Below are 13180 nucleotides of genomic sequence, written 5' to 3'. Positions count from 1 at the left end.
TGGCATTGGCTCCATTGGACATAGGGGAAGCTTCTGGCATCTTCTCACAGAAGCCCTCCCTGTAGCCCCTCTGCTACCAAACCCTTGCCATGCAAATGAAATACAGCTTTAGACAGCAGTTTAGCAATGAATCCTGGAAATAGGGAGAGTGGAAGAAGAAACTGCAGATGTTCTCTAGGAGCAAGTCCCTGGCAGGCTGATACCAGACACAGGATTCACAGGCTGTTCTCTCCGTGCTGAAGGTGAGTACAATCAAGGAAACCGTGACAGTGGCCTGAATCCTTCACAAGGGCTCTTTTGTGTCTTTACCTGACTGCCTTACCTAATCAGTGCTTTGGGAGATGATTAAGGTGATTAGAAAGTAGGACAGTAATCAGGAAAAAAAAAAGGATAAGATATTGAAGTTATATTGACTAGGCTTGACTTTTCTTTTCCCCTATGCAGCTTTTTATGTGGAGTTAACTTTATTACTGAAGATTTACATCAGTGCAAGGAAAAGCAGAATTAGGCTTTCTGATGCAGGTGCCACGTGCTTTGATAGCACCTTTCTAGCAGCAGACTGAAATATGTGAAAGAATAGATGCCCAGACTTACAAGAACACAAGTTGGTACATTTTTTCTTGGCAGAGAGCCAGGAGAAATTGTCACATCAAATTAGGAGGATCTATTTTAATTTTCTTCTTCTGACATCCTCCTATTGATTTGGTCCAAGTGCCTTCATTCAATAATTCTACTAAATGAATACCAAGCAGTCTAGACTTAAATAGCATTTATTTATCAGTACAGATTTTAATATAAAGAATTTTGGTCTGTCATGACCCAGCTTATTTATGAAAGTGTGTAATTAAAAACAAACAAACAAACAACCCACAGAAGTATATTTTAGCACGTAACTTGGCTGGGAATTAGCTGTAGTTTGGAAACACTGTTCTTAGGAGCAGACAGATTGCAGATTTTCAGCAATTAGTACCGATTATTTGGTGTAATAGAAATAAAGTAAATAGATGTTATATGGCAGGAGGGGATTGATACCCTATGAAACATTCTAGTCTAATGAGATTATCACTTAACCAAAGAAATAACTGGAAATGAAGAGGTCATTTGTGAAGTTGTTTGGAGGTAGCATGTAAAAAAAAAAAAAAAAGAAGAGTGACGTGAATATTTTCTGTTTGGGGTGACATAATAACTGATTTTTTTCTGATGAAGAAAAGGTTTATGTATTATCTGCTCACAAGGATTGATTACAATATCAGAAAAGCTTTAGTATGTTTATTTTATTGTGCCATATACATTTGGAAAATGTAGGTCATGATTGTAGTATCTTCTTTGGAGGAGAGGGAAAACTGAAGTCTTGGTAATTTCTGCTACTGAATTTGTGGGGAAAGTAAGAATGGGAAGTTGGTTCCCCTCCCAACACAGTCAATTCTATTTTGTGAAACAGCATTGGATCTACTTCAACACCTCCACCAAAGCCAGTTAGTAATGGCACTTTTGTTCACTTCCTTGTTGTAACAGCTATATTTTGTTATTTCTTTCTGCTCCTGAAATTTCTAAAAGCAGTGGTAGCATTTCAGGGGTGGTTTTATCTGTGTTTTCATGCATATGTGAACATAACTATTAATAATATTATAGGGTTTTGTAGAATTAATAAATTCATTCAGGTACTCACTGTGTACCACTTTTGCTGGCTGAGTCTACTGCTGTAGAAAAGATCTGGCGTGAATATCCATGGCTTACATGTGAGTGTGTAATAATTACTGTCAGGCCCCAAATTTGTGGAACCTTGTCTAGTCAATGAACAATATTACCGGTTCAGTATTAATAATATCCAGAAAGCTGGCCATTAAATATTTGTTGGAAGGCTGCCTAGTATACAGAACTGTGTGTAAGGAAGGGAATATTTGGATGAAGACATGGAACAATAAAGAGAAACTTTAGCAGGATTCAAAGAAATGTGGTCTCTCTTGTGTAATTCACACCCTTTCTCACATACGCATTACTGTGCCCAACAAACTTCAGAAGGAAACCTCTAGCTCAGCCTGCTAGACACCAGAAGACACTATATGAAGAACTTAACTACAAAGTTTGAGACTAATTAGTTCTTCTGTTACCTTAGTAGTGCTAATTCATTTAAATGGATTTGATGGAGTACAGTTTGATCAAACAAGGATCAGAGAGAGGCAGTCACTGACGGTGGCTGATGGGAGGGACAGACGTCAGGAGATTTGTTCTTTTCTTTCCCCATCCCATTCCCTCTCTGAGAATTACTGTTTGTAATGATAGCAAGCTTCAGAAGAGGCTTGCTGCAGTAGCAAGCTTATGATCCTGATTAATTTTCTATAACTCAGTAAACTGTAAATAAATGGATTAAAGAGCCATTTGATCTTCAAGAAGAGGTTTAAAGTGGCTTTGATGACTAAGTACCTGGGGGAATACAATGGATTATCATGGATAATTGATTAAAGAAGAGAGGACATTAAATTGATTTGTATGTGAATACATATAATCTGCAGTTCGTGCATATGAGTTCTATGTCTCTGCGTGCATGTGTATAAATACAGACACATACCTGAGATAGCAGAGTGGGTATATAGAAAGTATACATGTTACTATTTATTTACTTTGTCTTCTTTCTAGTTAGGAAATCAGAGATGAGACATTACTCCAGTGAACTGTAATTGCATTTGGAGATACAGCAGCGTGCTGCTAAACTTCAGGTGAAGTTCATGCATCAGGCAAATTTCTATCAGACGTGTCATCCATGAATAAACTGAATGTAAAGGGCAGCACCATAAGTATAAGCTTGTGTGCGTTGAAGCATTCATTGGTGACTGAGAAGGTAGATGAGTGGTGTAAACACTGAAATACATTAGAAATCATCTCCCCATAAATAAGGACACAAGAAAGCATGCTTGCTCTTGCCGTCTTCCCCAGAGTGTCTCAGCTTGGGTACCAACACCTCTTTCTACTCTGGGTATGTGCTCAAAAAGAGGACTCTAAGGAAAGCTTAAAAGCATGTAGAACAAGTAGTAAGGGGATGAAAAAGTCAAGGAGCTGCCCCCCTCCAGCTTGCTTAATGGAAGAACGTAAAGATGTCTCAACTTTTAAAAAAACACATTTTTAAGTCCCACATGGTCAGAAATGAAAACAATGTAAGGTAACCCTGAGACCAGTATTGTGACCTCTTCAGATTAAAAAATTAGCTCTCCTGCTTTGTAAACTGGATTTCAGCATACAGTATATTAGTCAGCAGAGCTGTATAAACCTGTTAAAAATAAGAAGTGAAATGGAAACAACAATTCAGTTTTGAACTTAGTCCTGTGAAGGCTACCTTACAGGAACTGAAGCAAATCTACCTACTGTTTGCTCTCAGTTTCTTTCTTTTCCTTGGATGAAATATGTTTCATTTTACAGGTTAATTTTTCTTTCCCTTCATGTTAGTAGAGACTTTGTGGAGTAGGGAAGGGTGAATGTAGCTTGGGGAGGGGAAGGTAATATTTGTACCTTATGGCAGTTACTTTCTTGCACCCGTGATGGTACTTTTAGTTTTGTTAATTTTGTCATTTAAATGATAACTTTACAGATAATTCAAAAGCAAAATGATATAAAACAATTCATTCCTTGATTTTGCCCCTCTCGCACATATAATCCCTGTCTAGCCATCGTTGCTCTTTAAAATTAAGTGGAGAGAGAAGGATTTATTTTGCACCAGGGCTTTGGGAAATCTAGAAAGCAGCTGTTCACTTCCACTAGAGCAACAGAGATAGCACAGGCTGTCCTCTGGGAACTGACATCAAGTATAGTACTGCATTATAAATACCATTTCCTAAATACAGACTAGGCTCCCCGTGGCTGATGAATAGACCCATGCTGTCTTAGTACAGGGAGTTAAAGAACAACATTTGCCTCACTTTCAGAGTGGGGGGAGGTGCCTCACAGCATTTCTTTGACTTCACCGGTTGTGTGTGGTGTTGGATAGACCTTCAACAATCCTTTACAGACTGATATTCACACTGGCTCTGGCATCATCACCTCCCGCTGAGGTGATCTGCAATTAGGAGTGCAGATCCTTCCCCGCATAGTGAGAAGAAAGACGTGATCGGACCCTTCTGTGCTTCTGGACTCAGGCACTGGTTTGACTCGTAGCCCTTGATAAATGGCTTTACAGCATCTTTGCATCACGTTACTGGCTTGTGAGCTGATGCCTAAACTTCCTCATAGTACTGTGGGGATATAATAAGCCACACTAAATGACTGTTGGCTTCACTGAATGCCTTTCTTCTCTTACTCATCTGAAATAACTTTCCAGTCTCATTTGGAGAGTTAAATTCCTCTTGCACAGTAGGAAGAAATTAACTTTGTACAACCAATACAAACTAAAGGAGGCAGTAAGTAAATGGGTAAGCTGCAACTCAATAACTTCTGGAAACGCTCCTCATTAACAAATTCTCATGTCTTTGGATGCTTTCCTCTCCTTTTTTGTTCCATTTTGTGCAGAAAGATATGACTCTTCCTATATTTCATATTCTAATGCACCTGTTTGCCACGAGGTATAATCTGAGGAGGTAAGGAAGTGAAGCAGAAGGCACTTTACAGCTCCCTGTATCAGCTGTGAACAGCCTCCTGTGAATTACAGTTGAACAGACACGTCCTCTCTTCCTTAGAGAAAGCAGCCTAAGACAAGACTGTGCTTTTAGGAAACAAACAAACTGCAATGGGGGCTGATTGTTATTTTTTTTTAAACTAACTCTTTACTACTCTGAGAGCTTCTTAATCAATCACCAGAACACAAATGATTGCCAGCATTCAATAAGCACAGCTGCACAATCATTTTGTTCCTGAAGATATGAAATTGCAGTAGTTGGTACTATCTTAGCCCTCATTAGAGCTGAATTGCAATTGAAACTTAGGAACCTCTTGTCAAGGCCACTTCCACGCTGCGACAAGAGCCACTCTGCCCTAGAGCCAGAGTTCACCACACATAGCAGTGATAGGAGTAGTAATGCAAAAAACAAAAGAGACTCCTGATTTTGCCCTCTGTGCAAGGAAAAAGTGAAACTGGAATAGGTAAATACTATTTTTCACAAGATGGAGTGGAGTTGAGTTAAAATGTCAAAGAAAATGTTGGTTTGGGAATGGAAGAAGACTTCTACGTTCTTTTGCTATACCCCAGTGGTTAAAGCTTAATAAGTGAATTCCCAAAGTTCATTGTTTCTATCTTATTTTTCTGTGAGTTTCCTGGTAATCAGAAAGACAGCACCTACCAGCTGCTATTGAAGTCAATAAAAGCAACCATAATGTTTGCCTTTTATTAATTGCTTCTGTGCAGGCAGTTCTCCCCTGTGAATCTGTTCCTTTGGGTTTTATTAAGAAAACAGAAATTAAACTTGTGTTTAAAAACGGCTTCCCATCATTGAGGAAACTGTAGGGTAGATGAAACAGTAGGAAGAAGCAGATGGAAAATGAGTGAGGTTTTTCTCAGAAAGAATTCAAATAATTTTTAATAATTTGTCAAAAAGTTCAGCAGAAGATGTCAGTTTTTCATTGAAAAAGTGAATAGTTCATTTTTTCCTATGAAGAGAGAGTAGTATTCAAGGAAGGAATGCACTTTCTGTAATGATAACATTTTAGCAACAGCAACAATAATACTAAAGCAACAGGTCTGAGTTGACGGAAAGGATGCTGGAACAGGATGAGTGGGATAGAAAGGAGGCTGGAACAGCAGTCAAGGCAAAACAGATGGGTAGCTCTATGCATTGAAATTCCCAGGACCTGTGTCACCAAATAACAGTTAAAATTAAAAACAAAATAATAATAAAAAAAAATCACAGAACTCTTCCCACTCCTTTCATTTGCAGATGTTACCCGTTCTTGCTGTGTACAAGCAGGCATTTTATGCTTTCTGATTAGTAAAGAAGTTACCTTAGAGTATCAATACCCTCTTTGCGTTTTGCCTGCAGGCAGCTGAGCTGATGGGACACAGAACTGACTGCACCAGTACCTCCAGTAAGGTCACTTTAACTGTTACTGAATATGAATTTTTCAGGCTACTGTACTAACAGTGTTCCCTGTCTGAGTGTGCTGTTTAGTGCGTTTAGCCATTTCCCTTGGAAATAAAACCAGAAATGACTAATCAAGTTATGTTTAAAAAATGCTGATCTTGTGTTTGTGACTTTGCTACTTCCCTCAAGTGTAGGCAGAGCAGAGCTCTTAACCAGCACGTGGTGGTACAGCCTGTGACACACCGCAGGAGCCATGCTTTGCCCCAAGGCAAAATCAGGACAAGAAGCTGGAGTGCTGCCTTGCCTTTCCTTTCTTGTGTGTGTCCTGTCTCTTTGGAGCAAAAGTATTTCTGGTGTAATGATGACACCAAATGAAAGTAAACAGGGCTGATGGGCAACTTGCAAAGAGTTTAGCTCAGCTAAGCATTCCGATGTTATTTCTTATTAATTATTGAGAGCCGCTGTGTGCTGGAAATCATGGAATACACGGAGGATGACATGAACTAGAGAACACTCAGTGTAACTGAGTCACTCTATTGCTCTCCCACCAAATGCAGTTTACTGAGGAAGGGCAAGAAGGGGAAACAGTTTTATAGTTGCAATGCCTGTGGGTCAGGCACATGTAGACACAGTGACTTTCTGGAGCATCCAGAGCACACGCTTAGGATGAATTCTTACATGACAAAGCCTGTGCTGTCTTGCCCTTGCTAACACCTAGCTGTCAGGTGGCATGAAGAAGCACAGGCTCACCCTGGCCTCTTTTTTGCCTGGTCCTCCTGGTGCCGGTAGTGATAGTGTCAATTTGCTTAAGGAAAAAGTTCTTCTGGATTCTATTTTTCAGTCTATTTCAGGACGTAGCCCTGACTGATTGAGAAATTAATTCAGGACTGGGCCATGCCATCCTCTCAAGCTGAATGGGATTCAAGCTGATGACTTAAAAGGGAAAAAAACATATAGGTTATTGGCAGTGTCATTCAGCTTCAAGCTCTCTATGCACCTCTGAGAATGAGACTTCTAAATTTTTCTCGTTGGAAAAGCAGTGGATAAAGTTGTTAATTGCCTCATGGTACAGTCAAAAGATCTTTTCACAAGACTGTTTAATCTGGACTAAAAATTGCTGTAGGCCAGAATCAGGGCAGATAGAACCGCTATAGCTAAAGTCATACAGCAAGAGCGTATGATGTGAATCACACATATGAGCAGCAAGTGAATGTACTCTGAATAAGTAGCATTTGAAAGGAGGTTTTAAAGACTGGGAATGGGACACAGTTTTTAAAACAGGAGGTGTCATTGTGCCCTTTCAGATGCCCTCCATCTCCTACCTGCTAGCTGTTTCTCCAGAAGGTTGTGGATTTGCTGTGTGCGTCAGCCCCATGTGGTTGTCTCGCATACTTAAGGGCATCTAGACTGGCATTTCATGCCTGTGTTGAGGCAGCTGAAAACCCTCTGAATGACTATTCCAGAAGGTGTTTGGCTGGAGCTGTGGGGCCTGATCCAGCTTTTTGCTCTGTATTAGTAAGTCCCATTAACATTTGGTTGTTCTGCATCACTGATCAGACTGAAAATGAAGTAAAAGCAGCCTTTATCACAGGGTATTGTGCATTTATGTCTGCCCCAAAGTGGGGCAGAGGGAGAAGCAGTAACTTCTAACTGAGGTTTGAAAAGTGACTCACTGCCACGTTAGGAGCAGATGTTTTTAATCTCTGCTTGAACCACACATTAGAATTGCTGACCAAGTCAAATGATAAGATCATTTATTTTGCTAAATTAGGTTTCAGAAAGATCCTAAAAGTGAATACTTCAGATCATATGAAACTGAACATAGTATTTTTGGTCATTAGACACTTAAGATAGTTACTAATCAGTGGCTACTTAAGACAGTTGTTAACATTACCATAAATGCTTCATAGTTCTTGGACTTGAATTTGAATACTGAAAGGTATATGTGCCACACGTATATGATCTCATTCTCTCTTTTTCTTTTCCTAACAAGATAATAAATTCAGTTCTTCAACAACTGTTCTGATTTTTTTTCTTCCCAAAATGTTCAGGTTCCTGTCTGTGAATAATAAGTGCTTTTTAAAGCAGTTGTGTGTGCCGTGGAGGGCAATACATTTGTGTTTGGAGAATCCAAAGTTTAAAAATAATTAGATTGGGAGAGGGATTTTGTCTTATTTGTGTGTCCATAAAGTGCTGTTATTCTATTCTGTACAGGGACGTATGTCATTCTAGCATCCAAGTTCCTTCTGGCACTGCGGTAAGCAGTGTGCTTAGTGTTTTGCAGTACCTGAATTCCCCTAGACCAAAATCCGAGCCAGACATTGCATTTCCTTTGTTTTCCCAGCTACACTAGGGAGCAGTGAGCACACTTTGTATTGGATACTACCATGTGACCTTGGAAACACTGGAGTTTTAACACCTTCTTTACATCGGCTTTGCAATACTGTATGCTTCCTTGGAGCTCTGACAATCCCAGGTTTGCAAATGATTTGGAGATTTTAATGCACTTTAGCTTTCCCTGGGACAAAATAATGATATCTTGGGGTGTTTTAAGGACTGCAACTTCCAGCTAGATGAATTCATCTGATAATAACTATGTGTCTAGAGTTTAGTGATGCAAAATTTGCAGGTTTATGTACAGAACTAATTTTGCTGAGGAAGCAATGCATAATGAGCTCTGAGAGCTGCCAGCTAGTGTCTGCAGCTTTAATTTGTGCAGCTAAAATGTGAATTCCTCCCTGTAAGCTGTGAGCAGCTCCGTGGGAATCTTCTTAATATGTGTAAAGTAGGGTGTTCATAGCAATAGCAAATGCACTGATACCACAGTGCAAACACTTTGAAGCAGGAGAACAATGTTTTTCACACTGTTTTATTTGTTTCAACTAAGTCATGTGCAGCATCAAAAATGATAACTAAGACTAACTTTGAATTCTTGAAAAGTCTCTGTACTGTGTTATACTGCAGCAGTGGGATGATGAATCAGTGTGAAAGTGAAGAAAATATGGCTTTGCGCATTATGTTTTGTTGTGCTTTGTGTAAGGTAGACCTTTGAGACTTGTCATGGGTTATAGACTATTTGGGGAGAACAAGGAGGTTCTGCAATGACTGCTTGCACCAATAAGTCATCATACTGATGTTCTTGTCAGGGCACATTGCCAGGGCAGGAGGGCACTTCAGAGACTGCTAATAGGTTACCATGCTTGGGTAGTAAATTATCCAGTTTTACTGGGCCTTCCTGTGAAAAAGCTTCAGTGAAGCAGCTCTTGTGTTTTTACTGTGGTTCACGGGCCAGCCAGCTGCAGCATGATGTACCTGCTGGTGGGACGCCAGCTGCCTCTCCTGTGTCAGTGCTCACGGGGTGCTGCACATCCTGGGGAAAGCTGTAAGTCAGAACTGCTGAGACTCAAACATGACACTTCCCAAAAATGCTTCACGGCAAATTTAAATTTGGTATCAAACATCGAGGTTCATTTGTAATCTTTCTTTTCCAGTTAAGCTTTGGGCAATGATGACTCTTCAAAGCTTTTAGTTGCTGAGGTTGTACAAAAGCCTAGCCTTTCAATAACTGCCATGTTATCTCCTGGCACTTATGGACTCTGCACTTTCTTTGTTTTGTTTATTGCTTTTCTGTTTTCTCACAGATTTTGGTAGGCATGTGCTATACTGGCTGAATCATTTTTATGTACGTGATGTGTCTTCTATGATATCCTAGTTCTTGAAAAACATCCTGGTAAACTTTCAGCAGTTTTGCTTCAGGTGTTCTTGCACTGTGAGCAGCCTTAGATGCTTTTCAATATTCTTAGTTTCTTATTCCACTCACCTGCAGGACATGATTGCCTTCTGGCATCCTGATCAGTCTTTGAGCAGAAACAGAAGAAAAGAGAACGCAGTGTAACATCCAGGCTTTCTACTCTTTCTGCCCATATATTATTCTCTGTTAATAGGCGAAGCAGAGCTCTTAGTTCGTAGGCATGGCATTCCCTCTTTACAACAGGTCCTTTTGTCATATGGATCACCTTCATTTTTCACCATTCTCTGAATATAAACTATGAAAATTGTCCCTTTTATTCCTTCCTACCCTGTGAATCTCAATTATAAATTGTGGGAGGGTCACGATCAAAAAGTACAGAATACAAGATGTTGTGTTATAAAGGTTTTTCTGACACCCTTTTGGGATGACCTACATCAGTCACTGGTCATGTAATGCTTTAGAAAATTAGAAGGAATTGATTTATAAATTAAACTAATGGAAAAAATTACCACGAATTTTAATAGAAGTATAATATTAACAGGAATGGAACTCATTAGATTTTGAAATATGAGGCAGCCTCTCCATCCACTAGACTCCACAGCTGTGATTATAACTGGTGGAGATTCAGGGATATTAAAATGGTTGCATGAAGGCTTTCTGCCTGGCCCATGAATAGTCTAAGTGTAAGGGGAAAGGAAGGAGACAGTTGCAGGAGAATAACAAAGAAAATCAAGAGTGAGGGCAAAAAATATTGAGCTTATACGGTGACTGTTCTCTAGTTCATGGTAAGTTACAATGTTCACCATCTGCATTACCTGGGGATTTGTTTCCTCCAAGTGAGAAAGCTGGAAGAATTTTCCTTGCCTCTTGCATCCTTGCTAGCGTGTGTTCCTCAGTTAGAAGTATTATTCTGCTCTGAGCATGCTTTTTCTCTCTCATGAGGAGCAGCCTCCGCGCAGTTGGGGCTCCCCTCTGACTACAAAGGCTTCTCACCGCTGAGAGCAGACAGAGAGCAGCACCTTTTTCTGTTTGACTTGCTTCAGGCTGAACCACAGCTCTGAACTTTGTACCTCTTGATTTCTCTTGGTCTTTTTCCTCCCAGGCAATGCTAAAGTGTCCTATGAACACCTGATTGCAAGTTTTGAAAAATATTCTCCTAGGTAGAAAGCATTCCTCTGTAGACTGATGCTATCTGACACATGCAACTGAAATGTATGTGCATGTGTTATCTGTCTGCGCATCTAGCTACTAGTAATTTGCTTGGTCTTTGGAAAATTAGAGCTCATCTACGTTTGTCCAGTTTCTTCAACTTGATATCTAAGGTTCGGTTCTTTTCTGCTCATGCATTTCTTGTATGTCTGGTTAATACTTAGTTCTGGTTCACTTAATATGCATTTATACACCTTACTTTTCAATTGAACTTTTACCCGTCACGGACTGAGAGGCAAGTTATATTGCCAGGTCTCAGTTAATTACCAGTGCCATTATTTTTTTATTTGCAGTGCCTGAGCAAGCAGGAGAACAACAGGTTAAGTCACATTTGCAAAGAGATCATGACTCAATTAGTGCTTATGAGTAAAAAAGAAAAAAAAAAGAATAATTAAAGGTATGGCAATAACAGCATTATATGTGTGCCTTAGTGCTAAGGAACCTGCTCAAAATAGAAGACAAATAAAAACCCAAAGGATTAGAAAGGATGTGTATAAAGCCTGAATGCAACAGGGAATTTGTGTGTGACACTCTTCTCAGAGAGGATTTCGAGGAGCTTGTTAGAGCAGGGCACAAAACCTTGGCTCTGGTTTTGCAAAAACAGTGGCTTGGTTTTGGAGGGTTTGCTGAGTGGCTAGTTTCATTTTGGTTGTGAAAGCAAAAATAAAAAGCACCAGGCATTCCAGATCATCCCTGTCCGCTACAATTGCAAAAGCCCAAAAGTGTTAAAGCTTTGCTTGTAAGCTTTGCTGTGTCTTACTAGGAAAACTGTTTTCCCTTTTAGGTTCAGCTATGCTTCTTCCCCCAGCAATTTATAGTTATGCTAATTCCCATTATTTTTAACTGCTTGACTCGGAAAGTGCTGAAGTGCAAACCCAATAACTGAATGGCTCACTGTACAGGATTGGAAGGGCTGCCTGTAATTTTGTTCTGCTTACAACTTGGTGGTGCTGATAGTCCGGACTCAGATGTAAAACTAACTATGGGCAAAGAGGTGCAGGTCCCCTTGAAGTAAAACAGCTACAGCAGTTGTAACCAGTTGAAGAGCTAGCTTTTTGGGTTTTATGTCCTTCACTAAAAACTAACTAACTTGAGGGACATCACATGTGTGCTATTTGTTAGCTGGGTGAAATCTTTCTGAAATGCCAGTTAAAGGATTTTTAAAGGAATTCTGGAGAAGAAATTGTTGTACACGGTATCAGGGATATGCCGTAAAAGGTTCTGTAGATTTTAAAATATAAGGTCCAAATGTGTGCCCTTAAAATGAGTGTGCTGATTTCAGTGAGAGCAGGGGCTATCACCATGTCACTGGATTCAACCAGTGCCTGGAGCTGCAGAGAAGGAGCCACAGATTCCCCAAGGATCACCCAAAAGCACTAAATACGTAGGACCACAGTGTAAACAGCAACAAAGATATAACCCAAAAAGGTGTTAACCTCCTTTTCCACTAAAGGTGCTGCTCTGGCTTGTCATCCATCTCCAGACTGAGAGGAAACAGCTGTGGCCTGCTCCTTCTCACACTACATATTTGTCTTCCACGTTTGTCAGCTTGCTCACTCACTGGGGTAGCCTGTCTCTCTGCACAATATACAACCACTTGCCTTTCCTACAGGCTGCTGGCTGGGAAGGTAAGATGTTCTGCATGAAGAGAATCCAGTCACTCTTGAACCTGGGTGCTCACTTCTTTGTGGCACTGTTTTACCCTTCCTTCTCAGTTTTTCAAAAACTTCTGTAAAGCCCCTGTGATGTGAGTGTGAGTAATCATACTGGCAGCAATACATGGTTGGCTAGGGAAGCTGAGCTGCACATCTAGTGCAGTAAAAAATAACACTGACAGCACCCCAGTCTGTGGCAATGACTAGATGGTTTCTTTTAAGCGTGGATACATTACAGTGACTGAGGTGGTTGGTTCCCTGCCCCCCCACCCCCATGTGTATGTGTGTGTCCAGATCATCACAGAGGGTAGATAATGGTGAATGTGAATTTTTTGCTGAGTGACAGATCCATCCAAGGATGAGACCCTAGAGGAAGTTGACTCTGCAGCGGAGAATGGACATTCTGCTGTTGCCATTTGAAAATACAAATGCCAAGATGTTTATACCCAACAATGCCATGTAGTATACGTAGGGAATATGCTCCTCCTACTGGGAGAAGTACAGTTTGGTGTTGTGGTGTTTTGCTGTAGCGAAGCAGGGGTTACTTCTTTGAGAAAAATGAA

General features: G+C 40.3%; 1 long non-coding RNA gene across 2 annotated transcripts in view; it reads left to right on the top strand.

The window, feature by feature from the left end:
* LOC119144865 overlaps positions 1-13180 on the top strand; it is a 74312-nt gene that overhangs the window by 24017 nt on the left and 37115 nt on the right. Inside the window, exon 2 of one of the 2 annotated variants that reach the window (XR_005103235.1) lies at positions 5961-6006. The exons of the other annotated variant lie outside the window; for it this stretch is intronic. This is a non-coding gene — a long non-coding RNA (uncharacterized LOC119144865). The remainder of the gene's footprint in view (positions 1-5960; positions 6007-13180) is intronic. 2 annotated transcript variants of the gene reach the window in all.

The sequence above is a fragment of the Falco rusticolus genome, chromosome 3, assembly GCF_015220075.1.
Source record: "Falco rusticolus isolate bFalRus1 chromosome 3, bFalRus1.pri, whole genome shotgun sequence".
Taxonomy (NCBI): Eukaryota; Metazoa; Chordata; class Aves; order Falconiformes; family Falconidae; genus Falco; species Falco rusticolus.
The sequence above is the reverse complement of the archived record's forward strand: the minus strand, read 5'-3'. Positions and strand labels throughout refer to the sequence as shown.